The sequence below is a fragment of the Benincasa hispida genome, chromosome 12, assembly GCF_009727055.1.
Source record: "Benincasa hispida cultivar B227 chromosome 12, ASM972705v1, whole genome shotgun sequence".
Classification (NCBI taxonomy): Eukaryota; Viridiplantae; Streptophyta; class Magnoliopsida; order Cucurbitales; family Cucurbitaceae; genus Benincasa; species Benincasa hispida.
In genome coordinates, this window is record NC_052360.1 from 49,450,841 (window position 1) to 49,467,129 (window position 16,289).

The window sequence follows — 16,289 nt, forward strand, 5'->3', positions numbered from 1 at the left end:
ACCTCTGTTTCACAAGTTGAGATTAATTCTGAAGAAGTCGAGATCGATTCTGAAGGAGATCTAGCTTTAGTTGTGAATGAACAGTCACATTTTGATGATGTGTGGGTTCTTGATTTTGGGGCATCTTATCATATGTGCCCAAATAGAGAGGGTTTTCAACCTATCAGTAAATAGATGGAGGGAATGTTAGCATGGCTAACGGTACTGTGTGCATGATAGTTGGAATCGACTCAGTCAAGATACAAACACATAATGGTACCTTCTACACTTTAAAAGAGGTTAGGCAAGTTCCACTAATGAAAAAGAGTTTTATATCCTTTAGTGTACTCGATAGCAAGGGTTACAGTTTTGAAGGTAAAGGTAGAGCAATGTATGTCTATAAGGATTTTGAGGTAGTTCTGAAAGGCATAAAGCGTGGAACACTGTATTTTCTATTAGGTTCCACAATAACAGGCTATACTACTGTTGCATCGTTGGTCGTTCACAAGGATGATATGACTAAGTTATGGCATATGAGACTTGGTCATATGAGTGAAAAAGGGATGCAAATTATGTCAAAAAGAGATCTTCTTTGTGGGCATAAGGTGCAGGATTTTGAATTTTGTAAACATTGTGTATTTGGGAAGCTTCATCGCAGTAAGTTTCCAAGAGGTGTTCATCGTACAAAAGGGACACTTGATTATATTCATTCAAACTATTAGAGACCTTCCAAAGTTGAATCTATTGGAGGCAGTAGGTATTTTTTTGTTTATAATTGATGATTCAAGAATGACTTGGGATTTTATGATGAAACATAAAAGTGAAGCCTTCAAGAATTTCAAGCAGTGGAAGATATTGATTGAAAATCAAACTAGGAAGAAGATCAAAAGGCTGCGAACTGATAATGGTCTGAAATTTTGTAGATTTGAATTTAATGAGTTTTGTAAAGCTGAGGGGATTGTTCGCCATCATACTGTTAGGAATACTCCACAGCAAAATGGGGTTGCAGAACGTATGAATAAGATGTTGTTGGAGAGAGCAAGATGTCTGCTCTCTAATGCAGTGTTGGCTAGAAAGTTTTGGGTAGAAGCAGTGAATACATCATGTTATCTGATTAATCGTGGACCCCATATAGCTATTGATTGTAAAACACCTTACGAAGTGTGGTCTGGTAAGCCTGTAGATTATTCTGTATTAAAAGTTTTTTGTTGTACTGTCTGCTATCATGTTAATGAGGGTAAATTAGAACCAAGAGCTAAAAAGGGTATATTTGTGGGTTTTGGGGATGGAGTTAAGGGATATAGAGTCTGGTCACCTCTGAGAATAGAGTCATACTTAGTAGGACTGTGATATTTGATAAAAATTCCATGCTTAACTCAACTGTAAAGTCTTTTGTGATGTCTACTGATGTGGGAGAAAGTAGTAGTGTTGATAAACAGGTGGAGATGCAATTCACTTCAGCTATGAATGAATTACAACATCAAGGTGGAGAAGATCAACACGTTACTACAGAAACTGATGTGCAACCAGAAATTAATGTGCCTAGAACGTCAGAAGTTGATTTGCCTAAAAATTCTAGATCACGAGTAGATCAATCGAGTATAGCTCGTGATAAAACTAGAAGAGTTGGTGTTGGACCTCCTGTGAGGTATGGTTTTGAAGATATGGTTACTTTTACATTGCAGGTTGCTGAAGAGGTGGATCCTCATGAGTCATCCACCTATAGAGAAGCTATGTCATGTGGTGAATCTGCTAAATGTCTTACTGCTATGGGGGATGAGATGGAATCTCTTGATAAAAATCAGACTTGGGAATTAGTTAAACGATCAAAGGAGAGAAAAATTGTCATTTGTAAATGGGTCTTCAAGAAAAAGGAGGGAATATCACCTTCAGAGAGCATTAAATATAAAGCTCGAGTTGTTGTTAGAGGGTTCACACAAAGGGAAGGAGTTGATTATAATGAGATATTCTCACTAGTAGTTAGACATACTTCTATCAGGGTGTTACTAGCTATAGTAGCACATTAGAATTTGGAACTTGAATAACTAGATGTGAAGATAACTTTCTTACATGGAGAGTTGGAGGAAGAGATTTATATGACCCAACCAGATGGGTTCCAGTGTCCGAGTAAAGAAGATTTTGTTTGCAAGTTGAAGAAATCTTTGTATGAGTTAAAGCAGTCTCCAAGGCATGGTACAAACGATTTGACAGCTATATGATTGGACTTGACTATAACAGGAGTCCATATGATTGTTGTGTATATCACAACAAAGCTGATGATGGTTTGATGATTTATCTACTTTCATATGTAGATGATATACTCATAGCTGCAAAGTTCAAGTCTGATATTCTGAAATTGAAGAATCTTCTCAATGCTGAGTTTGATATGAAGGATTTGGGTGCTGCTCAGAAAATTCTGGGTATGGAGATTTATAAGGACAGAGGGAAGAATAAGCTCTTCTTGTCACAGAAAGGATATATTCCGAAAATATTATCCAAGTTTGGTATGTCATCAGCTAAGCCTATAGATACTCCTAGTGCTGTAAATGCTCGTTTGTTGTCTGAGATTTCACCACAGTCTGAAGCTGAGAAGGAGTACATGTCTCAAGTTCCTTATGCTGGTGTAGTGGGAAGTTTGATGTATACTATGGTCTGTACTAGGCCTAATCTTGCCCACGCTGTTAATGTTGTCAGTAGGTTCATGGGTCAACCTGGGAAGGAGCATTGGCAAGCCGTTAAGAGGATTTTTCGTTACCTTAGAGGTACATCTGATATTGGTCTTGTTTATGGGAATTGCACAGAGTGTTTAGTGACTGGTTATTCTGATTCTGACTATGCTGGAGATGTTGACAGTAGGAGGTCTATGACAGGCTATGTGTTCACTCTGGGTGGTTCTATTGTTAGTTGGAAGGCAACCTTACAGCCTACAGTTACTTTGTCTACTACTGAAGCAGAGTACATGGTCTTGACAGAAGCTGTTAAAGAGGGAATATGGTTGAGAGGGTTAATTGGTAATCTTGGTTTGCATCATGACCAAGTTATTGTATATTGTGATAGTTTGAGTGCAATATGCCTAGCCAAGGATCAAGTTCATCATGAGAGAACTAAGCACATAGATGTAATCACTTCTTAAGAGGTGAGCAGAGAGTTAAAGTGATGAAAATTGGTACTGCTGATAACCCTACTGATATGTTCACCAAATCGGTTGCACAAGGCAAGTTCCAACATTGTTTGGACTTGCTGAATATTTTGAATTGTTAGTGGTCCCCTTTGTGAGACACTTTGAGGCATGAGAGAGAAGTCTGGGTACGTCTGGTGATATTGATTTACGTTGCATTTGGTACATCTATTATCTGGGAGAGATTTCAAGTCAAGGTGGAGATTTGTTGAAATGCCTTGAATCTGTTTGCTGGCACTTCAAACAACCTAGTCCAGGGGCGCCGCGCCCTAGTGGGGGTTCGGGGCAACGCCCCTGAAACCTATTTAGATTTTTGTAATCAGCATATTTATTTATTTGCAGTTATTTACGTTATTGACCCTTGGGTTTAGAGCAGTGTGATATATAAACTCTCTAATCTAGAGGCGCCGTTTTTTATGTAATTCTGAAAATATTCTCTCGAAATAATATTATTCTCTCTCTACCCGTAGACGTAGTTAACACACTATTAGTGAACCACGTATATCTGTGTGTCGATCTTTCCTACTCTACGTTCCTTTTTGTATTCTTTAATTGTCGATTTCACAACACAATCTTTAGATAAATTACTATTCATTTCATTAAAGTACAAGTGAAGCATCGCTCATAAGAGTCAACGTAAGAATATCCAATGTATGCAGTATAAGAGTATCTAGTGTAAATGAAGCCAAAATAATAAAACACAAAAATATAAACACGTCAAAATGTTTCTTCAAACCATAAGTTTGGATCTACCGTTAAAAGAAAAAAGAACGATAGGTCACAATGTAACAAAAAATACACAAAGAGCCAAAATTTTACCAAACGATAGCTAATAGAATAACCAATTGATTGATGTTCCATTCAATTGTCCACGACCAGTTATACTTGTTGAAACTACATCAAAATATATTGTTGAAAATAAGTTGAGTATTAATTTTAAAAAGAAAACAAAGAAATATCAAACTACTACACATATGGCTAAAGAATATTGACATTCAAATATATTGATAGGATCACCTATTAATTTACTATTTTGACAAGGAAAATTCAACACAGTTCTAGAGACCAATTTTAGTTTCTTGACACAACAATAGTTGTCCACCATACAACTTAATTTTGTTTGATTTGAGTTAATAGTTCTTCACCATACAACTGGAGTTATCTATGAGAATAAATCATTAATGCCTAAAAAAGTAGAAAGTTAAAACATACGTAGTGACACTACAAGAAATCTGACTTCTCCCGATGTCACAATTCGTCAAAAAAGTGTGGAAAATGCATCGGGAGAGTCTCTCCAGACAAATAAAGAGTCGTCGGAAGCTCTCCCAACGCACTTTAAAAAGGCGTTGGGAGTTAGTCTGGAACTCCCGATGCAGTATAGGGTGTCGGGAGTTCCAGTAACTGTCGACGCCTAATATACGGCGTCGGGAGTTCGGAGTTTTGAAACTCTCGACGGTTTTATTTAATGCGTCGGGAGTTACATGAACTTCCGACGCAGTAATATATGCTGGGGAGTTCATTCATTAATTGAAAATTGTTTATCGAATATTTTTAATTTATCGTTTGTAATTTTTTAAAATTTGATCTGAATAACCTGTAAAACATAATTAACCAAATAAAGATTCACATAATTAAACAACGAAAATGAAGTTCATATTATAACAAGTAAATAAAAAATTACAATATCCTCAGATAAAACAAAGTCGATACTAGAACTTCATAAACATTCATACCATAAATACATAGAAGGAATAAAATGAAAACAACGTCTAAAACACGTCTGGAACACAGCATCTTCAACAATTGTTCCAGCTCATCTCTGAACAGTATTCTACAACCCAATTTAACTAGAAGCCATTTTGACTATCGTAACTACTTAAACTCATCTCTGAACTCTCGTAACTATCTAAAAAATGACTAAGTGACACTTTCACTAGAAGCCATTTTGAATATAAAAACATGTAAAAAGTTCCTAAAAAGAACAACCCAATTTGACATTCTATAGGTAAAAGATCCGAAAAAAGTCAATTTTACTAAACTCCTATCCCTCCCCCGCCCCAAACAAACAAAAAGCCAAAGATGGAAGCATTACTCTCCATCTATAACAATGTAGTGTTAAAGCTTCTTGTACTGAAATCTAAGGACATTAGATGAGAAAAGGGTCAAATAGGGTTAAGAAGAAGTTAATAAAAATGGAGAATGGAGAGAGCGAATGGAGAATAAGAAAAATGAAAAAATTAAGAAGAAAAACAAGGAAAAAGGAAAACATATGTAGGGTTCAGAAACTCCCTTTTCGCAAACGATTACGACAAAACCCCACTCTAGTCGATGCTTGTAATAGAAGGGGAGAAATAAAAAGGAATAAGAAGAGTTGACGTTTCTTGAACAATCGATTACCAGGTGATGGAGTTGCTCGAATGGAACAAAAGAGAAGAAAAATGGCGGGAGAAAATAGAGGTTGAAGATATTGAACAGAGAAGTTTTGAATGGCGAAGATGGAGAAACGAAATGGAGAAGAGCGATGCTGGGTCGAAAAAAATGGGAAAATATGCTCGGACGAAGGCGAGGGAGGAAATCAGATGGAGGAGATTGCGAAAGAATTAATCCAGACTGACGGAGAGAGAAAAGATGAAATTTTGAATCTTCTACGCGTGCCCTAAATTTTATTTTTTCTATTTTTTTTCTTCTTTTTAATAGCATATTAATAAAAGCTGTTCTAAAATGATATTAAAAAGATTTTTTGTTGCACTATTGAGAACTCTTCAAGAATTCTATTTATATTCAAGTCATAAACATACATGACGATAATAGTAAATTTCAACTATGATTTTGTAATGAATTCATTGTGATACATTTATTAGATTTAAAGGTATGTATCATGAAATCTAGATAAGATTTAGAAGTTCACAAGTTGTGTAACTCCTCTTTTACCACTATAAAATAGGCTTCTCTTTTACTTCAAGTTTTTAAGTTTCACATGATAGAAGCATAGATTTTATTATTATTATTATTATTAAAAAACGTGCAATGAATAATACAAGCGGTGACCTCGCTACAACAAATAGACTCTTTAATAGTATTTTGGGATAGCTTTTATAATAAAACGCTATTGCAAAATTGGAAAAAAAATGCGGGAGAAAATTTACATCGTGTGCGCAGAGGACCTAAAATGTAGCTTTGTTTTTCCCTTCTCCTTCACTCCATATTTTTTCCCATTCTTCTCCATCTCGTCCTTCTCTCTCTCCTTTGTTTGAGCAAATTTCATCATTTTATTCGACCCATCGGCACTATCTTCTCCATCTTGTTTTTCCAACTTTCGCTGCCATTCACAACTCTTCTGTTTGGAGCATCTCCCTTTGTTTTCTACCACCATTCTTCTTCTTTTTGGTTTTATTCAAGCAACTTCACCACATGATCATCGATTGTTTAAGCAACTCCAACTCCATTGTCTTCTCCATCATTCCTAACTCGGTAAACTTCTTTTCCCCTTCTTAGTTCTCTCCTTCCGCTGCAATCATCAGCAAGAGTGAGATTTTGTCATAATCCTAGGCAAATAGGGATTTTTTGAACCCTAAATATTTTTTCCCGTCTTCTTGGTTTTTATTCTTATATTTGTTGCTTTTCTTTTCCTCCCTTCATAATCTCTCTGCCTACGTCGTGTCCGATTTCCATTACTCAACCCTTCTACCATCTCCATTGTAATCACGTCATTGACTTGATCTGTTTCAATTAATTTATTTGATTTTTTATGGCTTTTTTAATGGTTGAGACTAAAGCTAGGGAGGAGTTTTTTTTTTAATATTGTGATTAGGAAAACTATTTAGGGAAAAATAGTGGGTTTGAAACTATTTAGAAATCTATGGTTGTTTTGGAGATTTCGAGGTGGGGATTAAGTTTAAAATATTTTGTCGAGGGTTCAACCCTCGACTTGTCGAATATTAAAGAAGAGATCGAGAGTTTGACCCTCGACCTGAGAAGAGGACGAGAGTTCAACCCTCGACCTGTCGAAAATTAAAGAAGAGATCGAGGGTTTGACCCTCGACCTAAAGGAAATTGAGAAGAGGATGAGGGTTCAACCCTCGACCTGTCGAAAACCAAAGAAGATCTGTAAGGGAAGATGAGAAAATTTGAAAGAGTAGAACAAACCCTCGACCTAAAGGAAATTAAAGAATCGTTTAATTATATACATGATTGCGCACAGTCGTTTAGTAAAATTACTATGCGATCGTTTAGTAATTCTTTATTAACGTAACAATAGGTACAAACTTTCGAAAAGAACAAGTGAATGATGAACAACTTCTTTATTAAAAGCTAAACGATCGTTTACAATCTCTCCACGATCGCTCAGTATGACTAAACGATTGTTTACTAAATCCTCTGCGATCGACCATAAACTACTACATGATCGCTTAACTATTATTATTACACGATCGCCTTCTCAGAACCTATACGATCACATACCTTTTACTATACGATCGTATAACAAATGCTACATGATCACTGAGTTTTACTACACGATCGCCTAGTGGAAGTAGACGATGAGCAGTACTCTACGATGGCCTCTCCATGACAGCCTCTTCCGATCTCCCACTCTTGAGAGCTCTCTTTCCTTACTACACAATTGCCCACAAACTCCTACACGATCACTTAGCTATTACAATTAGACGATCGCATTTTCAAAATCTATACGATCGCCTACCTTTTACTATACGATCGTGTACCAAATTCTACACGTTCGCTAAGTTTTACTACACGATCGCATAGTGGAAGTACATGATAAGGGCACGCTGCGATGGCCTCTCGAGAGCTCTCTTTCCTCACAACACGATCGCCCACAAACTCCTACACGATCGCTTACCTATTACAAATAGACGATGGCCTTCTCAAAACCTATATGATCATATACCTTTTACTATACCATCGTATACCAAATGCTATACGATCACTAAGCTTTATTACACGATCGCATAGTGGAAGTACACGATGAGGGTACACTTCGATGGCCTCTCGAGAGCTCTTTTTCCTCACTACACGATCACCCACAAACTCCTGCATGATCGCTTACCTATTACAAATAGACGATGACCTTGTCAAAGCCTATACGATCGCATACATTTTACTATACGATCGTATACCAAATGCTACACGATTGCTAAGCTTTACTATACGATCGCATAGTGGAAGTATACAATGAGGGCATACTTCGATGGCCCCTCGAGAGCTCTCTTTCCTCACTACACGATCACCCACAAACACCTACACGATCGCTTACCTATTACAAATAGACGATGACCTTCTCAAAACCTATACGATCGCATACCTTTTACTATATGATCGTATACCAAATACTACATGACGCATAAGCTTTACTACATGATCGTCTAGTGGAAGTACACGATGAGGGCACGCTGCGTGGCCTCTCGAGAGCTCTCTTTCCCTACTATTACGATCGCCCACAAACTCCTACACGATCGCTTAGCTATTACAATCTATTAGTGTTAATCTTAGTAGTTGTTATTAGTGTTATCTTATGGTTGGGATGTTATACCAACATGTTAATCTTATTTATTATTTTGTTTGTTTTTGTTTATATTTAAGTATAGTTTATTGTAAGAAATATACTTAAATAAACTATAGTTTAAAATAGTTTATTTTCTTATGATATTTGAGTTTTCTAGTATTAACTTTGAAATATAGTTTAAAATAGTTTGAAAAAGTTTAATTTATTTTTATTCTTTATTTTGTATTAAATTTGAAAAAATAGCTTTAAAAAGTTTTCCTTATTGTAATGTTTAAAAAGTTGATGTTTATAGTTTAAAACTTTATATTTATTATAATTTATTGTATTATAATTTATTATAGTTTAAATAGTTTTATTTTATAATTCAATTTTTAATTATAATTTATAAAAGTTGTACATTATTCTTTTAATTAAGTTGTACATTATTCTTTTAATTAAGTTGTACATTATTTAATTAAGTTAATCAAGTTGTACATTATTCTTCTAATTGAGAAATAAATACTTTTTTTAATTGAGAAATAAATTTTTTTTTTCTTTCAGATCATGGCTTTAAACCCAGGACCTGTTGATCCTGATGTTTTGTACGACCAGTTCATTCATCGATCATCTATTATATGGCGAGATCGTACTACTAGAGAAATATCTTACATGCGTTGAGAGGCAGTTCTCCAGCACACTATCCTACTCCACTCTCGAATACTACCGCTACTGCGCACATTTGGATTCTATGGGATTGCCAGATTGGGATTTATTCAATTGGACTGGCATCTGATTACAGCCTTGGTCGAGAGATGGAGGCCTAAGATGCATACATTTCATATGTCTGTTGGAGAGTGCACTATCACTCTACAAGACATAGAAGTGTTGTTGGGGTTACTGTTGACGGTGAGCCGATACCGGAGTGATGTATGATGACTAGTCACAAGTTTGTCAACTGTTCCTCGGTGTGACTCCAGCTGCCGACAAAATTAATGGAACGAGGTTAAGTTTGATATGGTTAGGAACACAATTTCGTGAGCTTACAGATGATGCAGACAAGGAAACCGTCATAAGATATGCGCAAGCATATATACTACAAATGATGGGTGTAAGTCTGTTTTCCGACAAATCAAGTCATTTTGTTTACTTGATGTTTTTGCCACTATTAGCTAACCACTATGATGCGGGGCGGTATTCGTGGGGTGGAGCATGTTTGGCATGGTTGTATAGACAACTATGCAAAGCAACAAGACCTGATGTTCGAGAGATAGTTGGGCCTCTCATACTTTTGCAACTATGGGTTTGGGAGCGATTTCCAACAATGGCTCCACAATTACAACATGTTAATGACGCTCAGTTAGTTGGACGAGCCTACGGTTTTCAGTATGTTGTTTTAATTCAATTTAATTTTTATATCACTGATCTAGTTAATTTAGATTCTAAATTATCAATTTAAAAATTTAGGTGGAGAGACAAATTTTGTGTGACTAGGACAGCCACACATGTAATCAGCCAGTACAAATACATGTTTGATCTTCTTCAACCTGATTAGGTATATTACACTGAACCTAATTGATTATTTTATATACATTTTTATTGTATTTATCTTTAATGTTCTCCAATATAATATTTTGTGTTTCAGGTTATTTGGGAGCCGTACAAAATTATTATGCATACTTTGCCCAATTTCTGTACAAATGGTCAAAACATATGGCGGACGATGAATCCTCTCATATGTTTTCACATTGGTGAGTGACATTTTCCTGACAGGGTGATGAGACAATTCGGTTTTCAGTAGGATGTCTCATCGCCTTGTAATACTGAACCCTTACTGCATGATATTGACTTAAGGACTATAAAATAGTCTGAAAAAGTTGTACAATTGGTAGTGCGATGGCACTATCGTGTAAGGTTTATTGCAGTGGGGGTTTCTATTGAACAGTTTGACAGGGATGTCACTTTTGGTATTATCTAATTATTTTTAATTTTAATTTATTTTAAATATTATCTAATTGTTTTATAATTCATAGAGATCGAACAACAGTAGACTTCGCGATGTTGCAAATGATCCGAACCAGGTTCTTGCTATATTTAGTGACAACCAAAGCTATATGGAGGAGATATATTATATGTACAATATACCTATTGTTCCTCCACCAGCTCCTAGACGTAGAGGACCTGTACGGGAAGAGGATGAGTTTGATGAGGTTGCCCATAATGTGGAAGAATTGCCCCGTGTGATGCAGATGCAGAGTCAAACTGATTATGTTAGTCCGATGATGATGATGATGCCAGCATTTGGTTCAGAACATTATGACTTAGAGACTAATCCTTCGTCTTCATATGTGCATGGACATGGTCGGGGTCATTGAGAGCATAATGAATATTTATATCATGAAGCATCTACAGAGGTACCAGAGCAACATCAAGAAGAACCAGAGCAACATTAAGAAGAACCAGAGCAACCTCAAATTCGAAGTGGACGACGACAACCAGCTCGAAATCGACGACGCCTTGTGGGACACATTGATTTTTGTAATTATTTTTATATAAATGAGATATTTTAATTTACACTTTTTTATTTTTATGAGATATTATTTTTTTTTAATTTATTCTTTTTAGAGTTTAAATAAAATAATAAAATAATAAAATATTTTTAGAATTTTTTTATAAAATAGAAAATTTAAAAAAAAAAAAAGAAAAGAAACACAAAGGTCGAATGTTGAAAAGGTAAAAAAGAAAAAAAAAAACACAAAAGTCGAATGTCTAAATTATTATAAAAAAAAAAATGGTAAAGGTCGAGGGTACAAAATTCGAGTTGAATTTTGAACCTTCGACCTATTTAGAAAAAAAAACAACCATATTTTTCTAAATAGTTTGAAAAGTACAATATTTTTATAAATAGTACAATATTTCCCAGCTAGGACTCAATCAGACTGTGAAGAAATATTGTGAAAGGGTTTCTCTCTCAGTTGCCGCTTCTTCTTGTAGCCGTGGTCTCCGAGCACTTCATCAAATTATATAGAAGAATCGAAAATAAATTTCCAAGTACCACTTTCAAGAGCGAGTTTGCTATGCCAAGAAGGACAACATCTGGTCAAGCACCTAGAGATCGATGTGCCAAATTTGTAAGTGATAAAGCTCCTAGTCACCGAATTTGGAGAACGTATTCACCAAATTCGTGTTTTCACTTTTCTTTTTTATTTATTGACTGTTCTTTTTTTTCCCCGATGGTTTCTGGGTGTGTATGTGAAAATTGTAGTGGTATGCTATTTTAAAGATTTTTGTTTCTTCTTAATGCTTCTTAGGTTCTATCAAAGCTTTGTGAAACTGGGTATATGGGATTTTCAGTTAAAAAAGCATAGTTCATCTTGATTGAGAAGTCTTTGAATATGGGTTTTGCATCTTTTTGTTATAGATTTATCTATTTTTTTTTTTAACAAAAATAAGGAGCTCTTGCTGATTACAGACCTTCATTTGAGGAGTCCTGACTGAAGGCCTCACTTTGGTCGTGGAGCTGGTTACTATGTTGTAGTACCTACAGAGATTACATGCTAGTGGAGTTTGAGGTAAAAGACATTCAAAATGGGATTTTGCATGTGTTTTCTCTGCAAAAGGCTTTGTTTTTTTAAATTTGCAAGACTAATGCTTCATTTAATTTGACTTTTTTCTTCCACCAAATTTTCTTTACTCTCCTTCTTTCTATAGTGAAATTCCCTTATTTTCACTAACATAACGGTCCCACAACCGTGTTCTTCAACCGGAGAATAGCGAGATTTACCGTTGGTGGTGTCGATCGAGCTCGAGAGAGGAAGATTGCGGTGGAGTCTTCAAAGGTTGTATTTTCTATCCCTTTTGCGTGCTTATTCTTGTTTTTATTACAATTAGAATGTTGTCAATTTCATCGCTTCCACTATGCATGCGTTCTTTATGTTCCATCAAATGGTATCAGAGCATGCTTATAACGTTCTATTGCATTTTGGTAGGTATTATTCATGTGATGAATGTTTGGTTGACTAAAGTGGATACATTACGGTTTTGACATTATTTTTCATTTAATTTCTTATTGAAATTTGTAATTGCTCACATGCATATGAGCTTTAATGTGTGGCAAAGGGTCTGTAAATTTGCTAGTCATAAGAGTCGTTTTAGGCTATAATTGTTCAATTTCTGGAAAAAGGACAACATCAATTGGGAGAAGAAATATGTATAGACCCAGTTTAAGCCTTCTTTCCCGAGTTCTGCCACCCAAACTTGAGAATCCGATGACCCGACCCAGTTCGATGGAGTCCCTGGGCGCGCTAGTTGTCTCTTCTCGTTCATGCCCGGTCCGCCCGCTCCGTTACGCGCGCCTTTCCATCTGCGACCCGACTCGTCCGCATGTTTGACCCGACCTACCTGTACGCTCCCACCCATTAACCACGCCAGCATGCATTGACCAGTCGGTCCAGATGGTCTGGACCGGTCTAGTTGACCTAGTTGAGCCGATTTGACCGTTCAACCTATTTTTGGTGTTTTCAAGTTGGTTCGAGTGGTTTTTGGCCAGTTCGGGTCAGTTCAAAGTGTTTGAAACCGGTTCGAGGGAGCTGCTTACTGAATTATGGAATAATTTAGTTGTTTGTGTTGGGGTTGATGCCTTAAACTCTCGTAAGGTCCTATAGTTTGTAAACACTTGTTTGAAGAAATGCTTATGATGTAATAATATGATATATTTTCTTCACCGTTGTCTATGAAGTATGAGATATTTTATTTGTATTAACCACAAACCAATAAGTAAAATCTCTAGTTTTTGTAGTAACTTAAGCATGTATGTGGAGACATACAAGTGGATCTTGTCTTAAGTGATAACCTAAATGGTCTGTAGTATATGAATAAAGGAGGGAAACCTTATCCTGGTGACACTATGGATATGACCCACTTTGTAGATGTTACAAGTGTGTAAAGTGCTACAGATGGTTTGATCCTGATCATTCATGTGAAAACATGCGAGTAGGAGAGTCCTATACAAAGGAGTTTGTACAAGACCGGACCACGAAATATTTAGTCTCGTTATATAATGTCGTTCATGACAGAGACTTTCATTTCACTAGAATGATCATAGGTAACATGACCTTAATCGTGAGTTGGGAACTCTTGCCTATGAGGGCGGTCCTTTGATTTGAAGGGTGCGAGTGACCAGATTGCCGACTCAAACCTACAACTTTGGGGATTCGTTTTATTGAGGAGCTAGGAACCCTGCTACACAAGATGGAATTCACTCCTTCCCCAAAGCAGGGGTAAGTAGATAGATTGCTCCCTTAAGAGTTTATTCCGGGGCTTGAACGATGTGGCGCCACACACCTTCTCATAGCCCGAGAGATGTCCACTTATAGTAGGACTATGATGTATTGTTCATTAGAGAAATAAATGGTACTTAAGGAGTTAGATGTAACTACAAGGGCAAAAATGATAAATTAACCCAGCTGTACTTACGAGTGATCTGTGAAGGGTTATCATACCATTGGTTATATCCGATGGACACAGAAATATATCTACAGTGAGAAGAGTGCAGTTTTCGATCTTTAATGGAGTGCCCAACAGTTAACGGATGGTGGATCCTGTGATTAAAGAGTTTAGTAAGTTATTCACATACCATTGAAACTTTAAGCTACAGGTCCATAAGGTCCCCTTGGTAGCTCAATGGATTCAAGTTGAGAATCAGTTTTTGGGTCAATTTGAAGTGTTCAAATTGACAAAAGGGAGTTTGATTATATAGATATAATTAAATTGGTTCAATTATATGTGATATAATTGATTTTATGTATGAGATACATTAATTGGAAGAATATGATATAAATATGATTTATATTGATAAAGGGGAAAGAAACTATGGTTTAAATGTTACATATGATGTGATATTAAAACTATAGGTTATAATATAATATGATAAGTTAGTTATTATATTTATTTATAATTAAAATAATTATATGATAATTGTGGGTGGTTTCTTCTTTCACCTTGCGTGAAAGTGAGAGGTTATGTTCAGTTTTCATAATTGAAGTATAAAATGAAAAAATGTTTTCATTTTAAAAAGGATTGCTTCATTAAGAGCATTACCAATCATTTAGCTAATTAGAGACTATACGATAGCCTTCTAAGCGAGAGCCTAAATGATCGTGTAATGTGCCTTTCTCTTAACGATCGTGTAAGGTTTTACTAAACGATCACGTGCCTAGCGAGATTCTCTAAACGATTGTGTAAACGATCAAGCCTATTTTTTCTAAACGATCATGTACCTGCTGAGTTTACTAAATGATCAAGCACACAAAGTCTATGCAATATACAGTATACTCTCCCACTTGCTTGGTCGTGTAGTTCGATTATTGTTTCCTCCATCCCTCTACGAAATCCATCAGAGCCCACACCTCCTAGATTCTCACTCCGAGAATACCAAGGTTGTCGAATGGTGGTGTCCGAGAGGTTATTTGTTCGTGATCTAAGTGATAATGAGAGATTGACCAGACGATTAGGAAGGCGATCTAGGATAGAGCGAGAGATTACTGTCCAAGTTCATCATGAGAGCAAGAGGTCTTCAGAAGAAATGTTCTTCAAAGGTAAGTCTCTCGTCCCTTATGTATTTAATTATGAGAGCATGCTGTAATTTGATCAAAGTTGCATAACTATTCTGTATGTTTGTGAATGCCTTTAATTCTGTCACAATGGGCTTGGAAAGATCTTGCTTCCCCTCATGGGTTCTCTTTGATAAGAGTTTCTTCAGTTTGTTTGCTTTTAATGTCAAAACTGATCCACTTTAGTGTTGTTTACTTATTATGCATGTGATGTAGAATATTGTTTGATTATGTGTGCATAAAGGATGTCATATAGTTTTTTAAAAACCCCACCATAGGATAAGTATGTGGCATGCATTTGTTATATGTTATAAGTGTTATAATTTATATAGTATGCATGCTAAGTTTTAATATAAGTGTTATATTAAAGCATATTTGTTTAAGGAAGCATGTTATAGATGAATGTTCTTAGGTTATAAATGTTATATTTTATTTATAATTATTATAAAATAACCTAGACTTTTAAAGTCTATAACAAAGATAAGATGCATGCTCACCTATTATTAATCGGTGCAATTCAATCGTCTATTTAAGAGTTAGAATAGGTCGATTACTTATAAAACAAGAGTTGGGGGTACTTAAGTTGACGGTTTACGAAACACCTCCTCATGGAGATTAAACTAGTGTCTTAGTTAATGAGCCTAGTTTTATGAGCATGCATGAGTGGTGTAAGGTAATAAAATTTGTTTATCACATAGACATCATAGGTTAATCTCGATATAAGAGTTATACTAGGAAAAATCACCTAGATTTAGGTTGTTAAATATTAGCCAGTTAATAACTAAGTAATTATCCAATCTTTTATAAAATATAACACTTCAGCCAGAGATTAATAGTATATGAGATATATTATTTCTAGCTCTCACATCCCTAAGAGTTCACACCGTGAGATCCATGCTCGGCTTCAAGTTGCCATTAGCAACAATCTCCCTTCGGAAAGTGTTTGCATGGGTCAATAACAAGGTGAATAGGGGAAGTAGTTCATTGTAAATGGGTGAAGGGTGTGTGTCAACACGTCCTACGA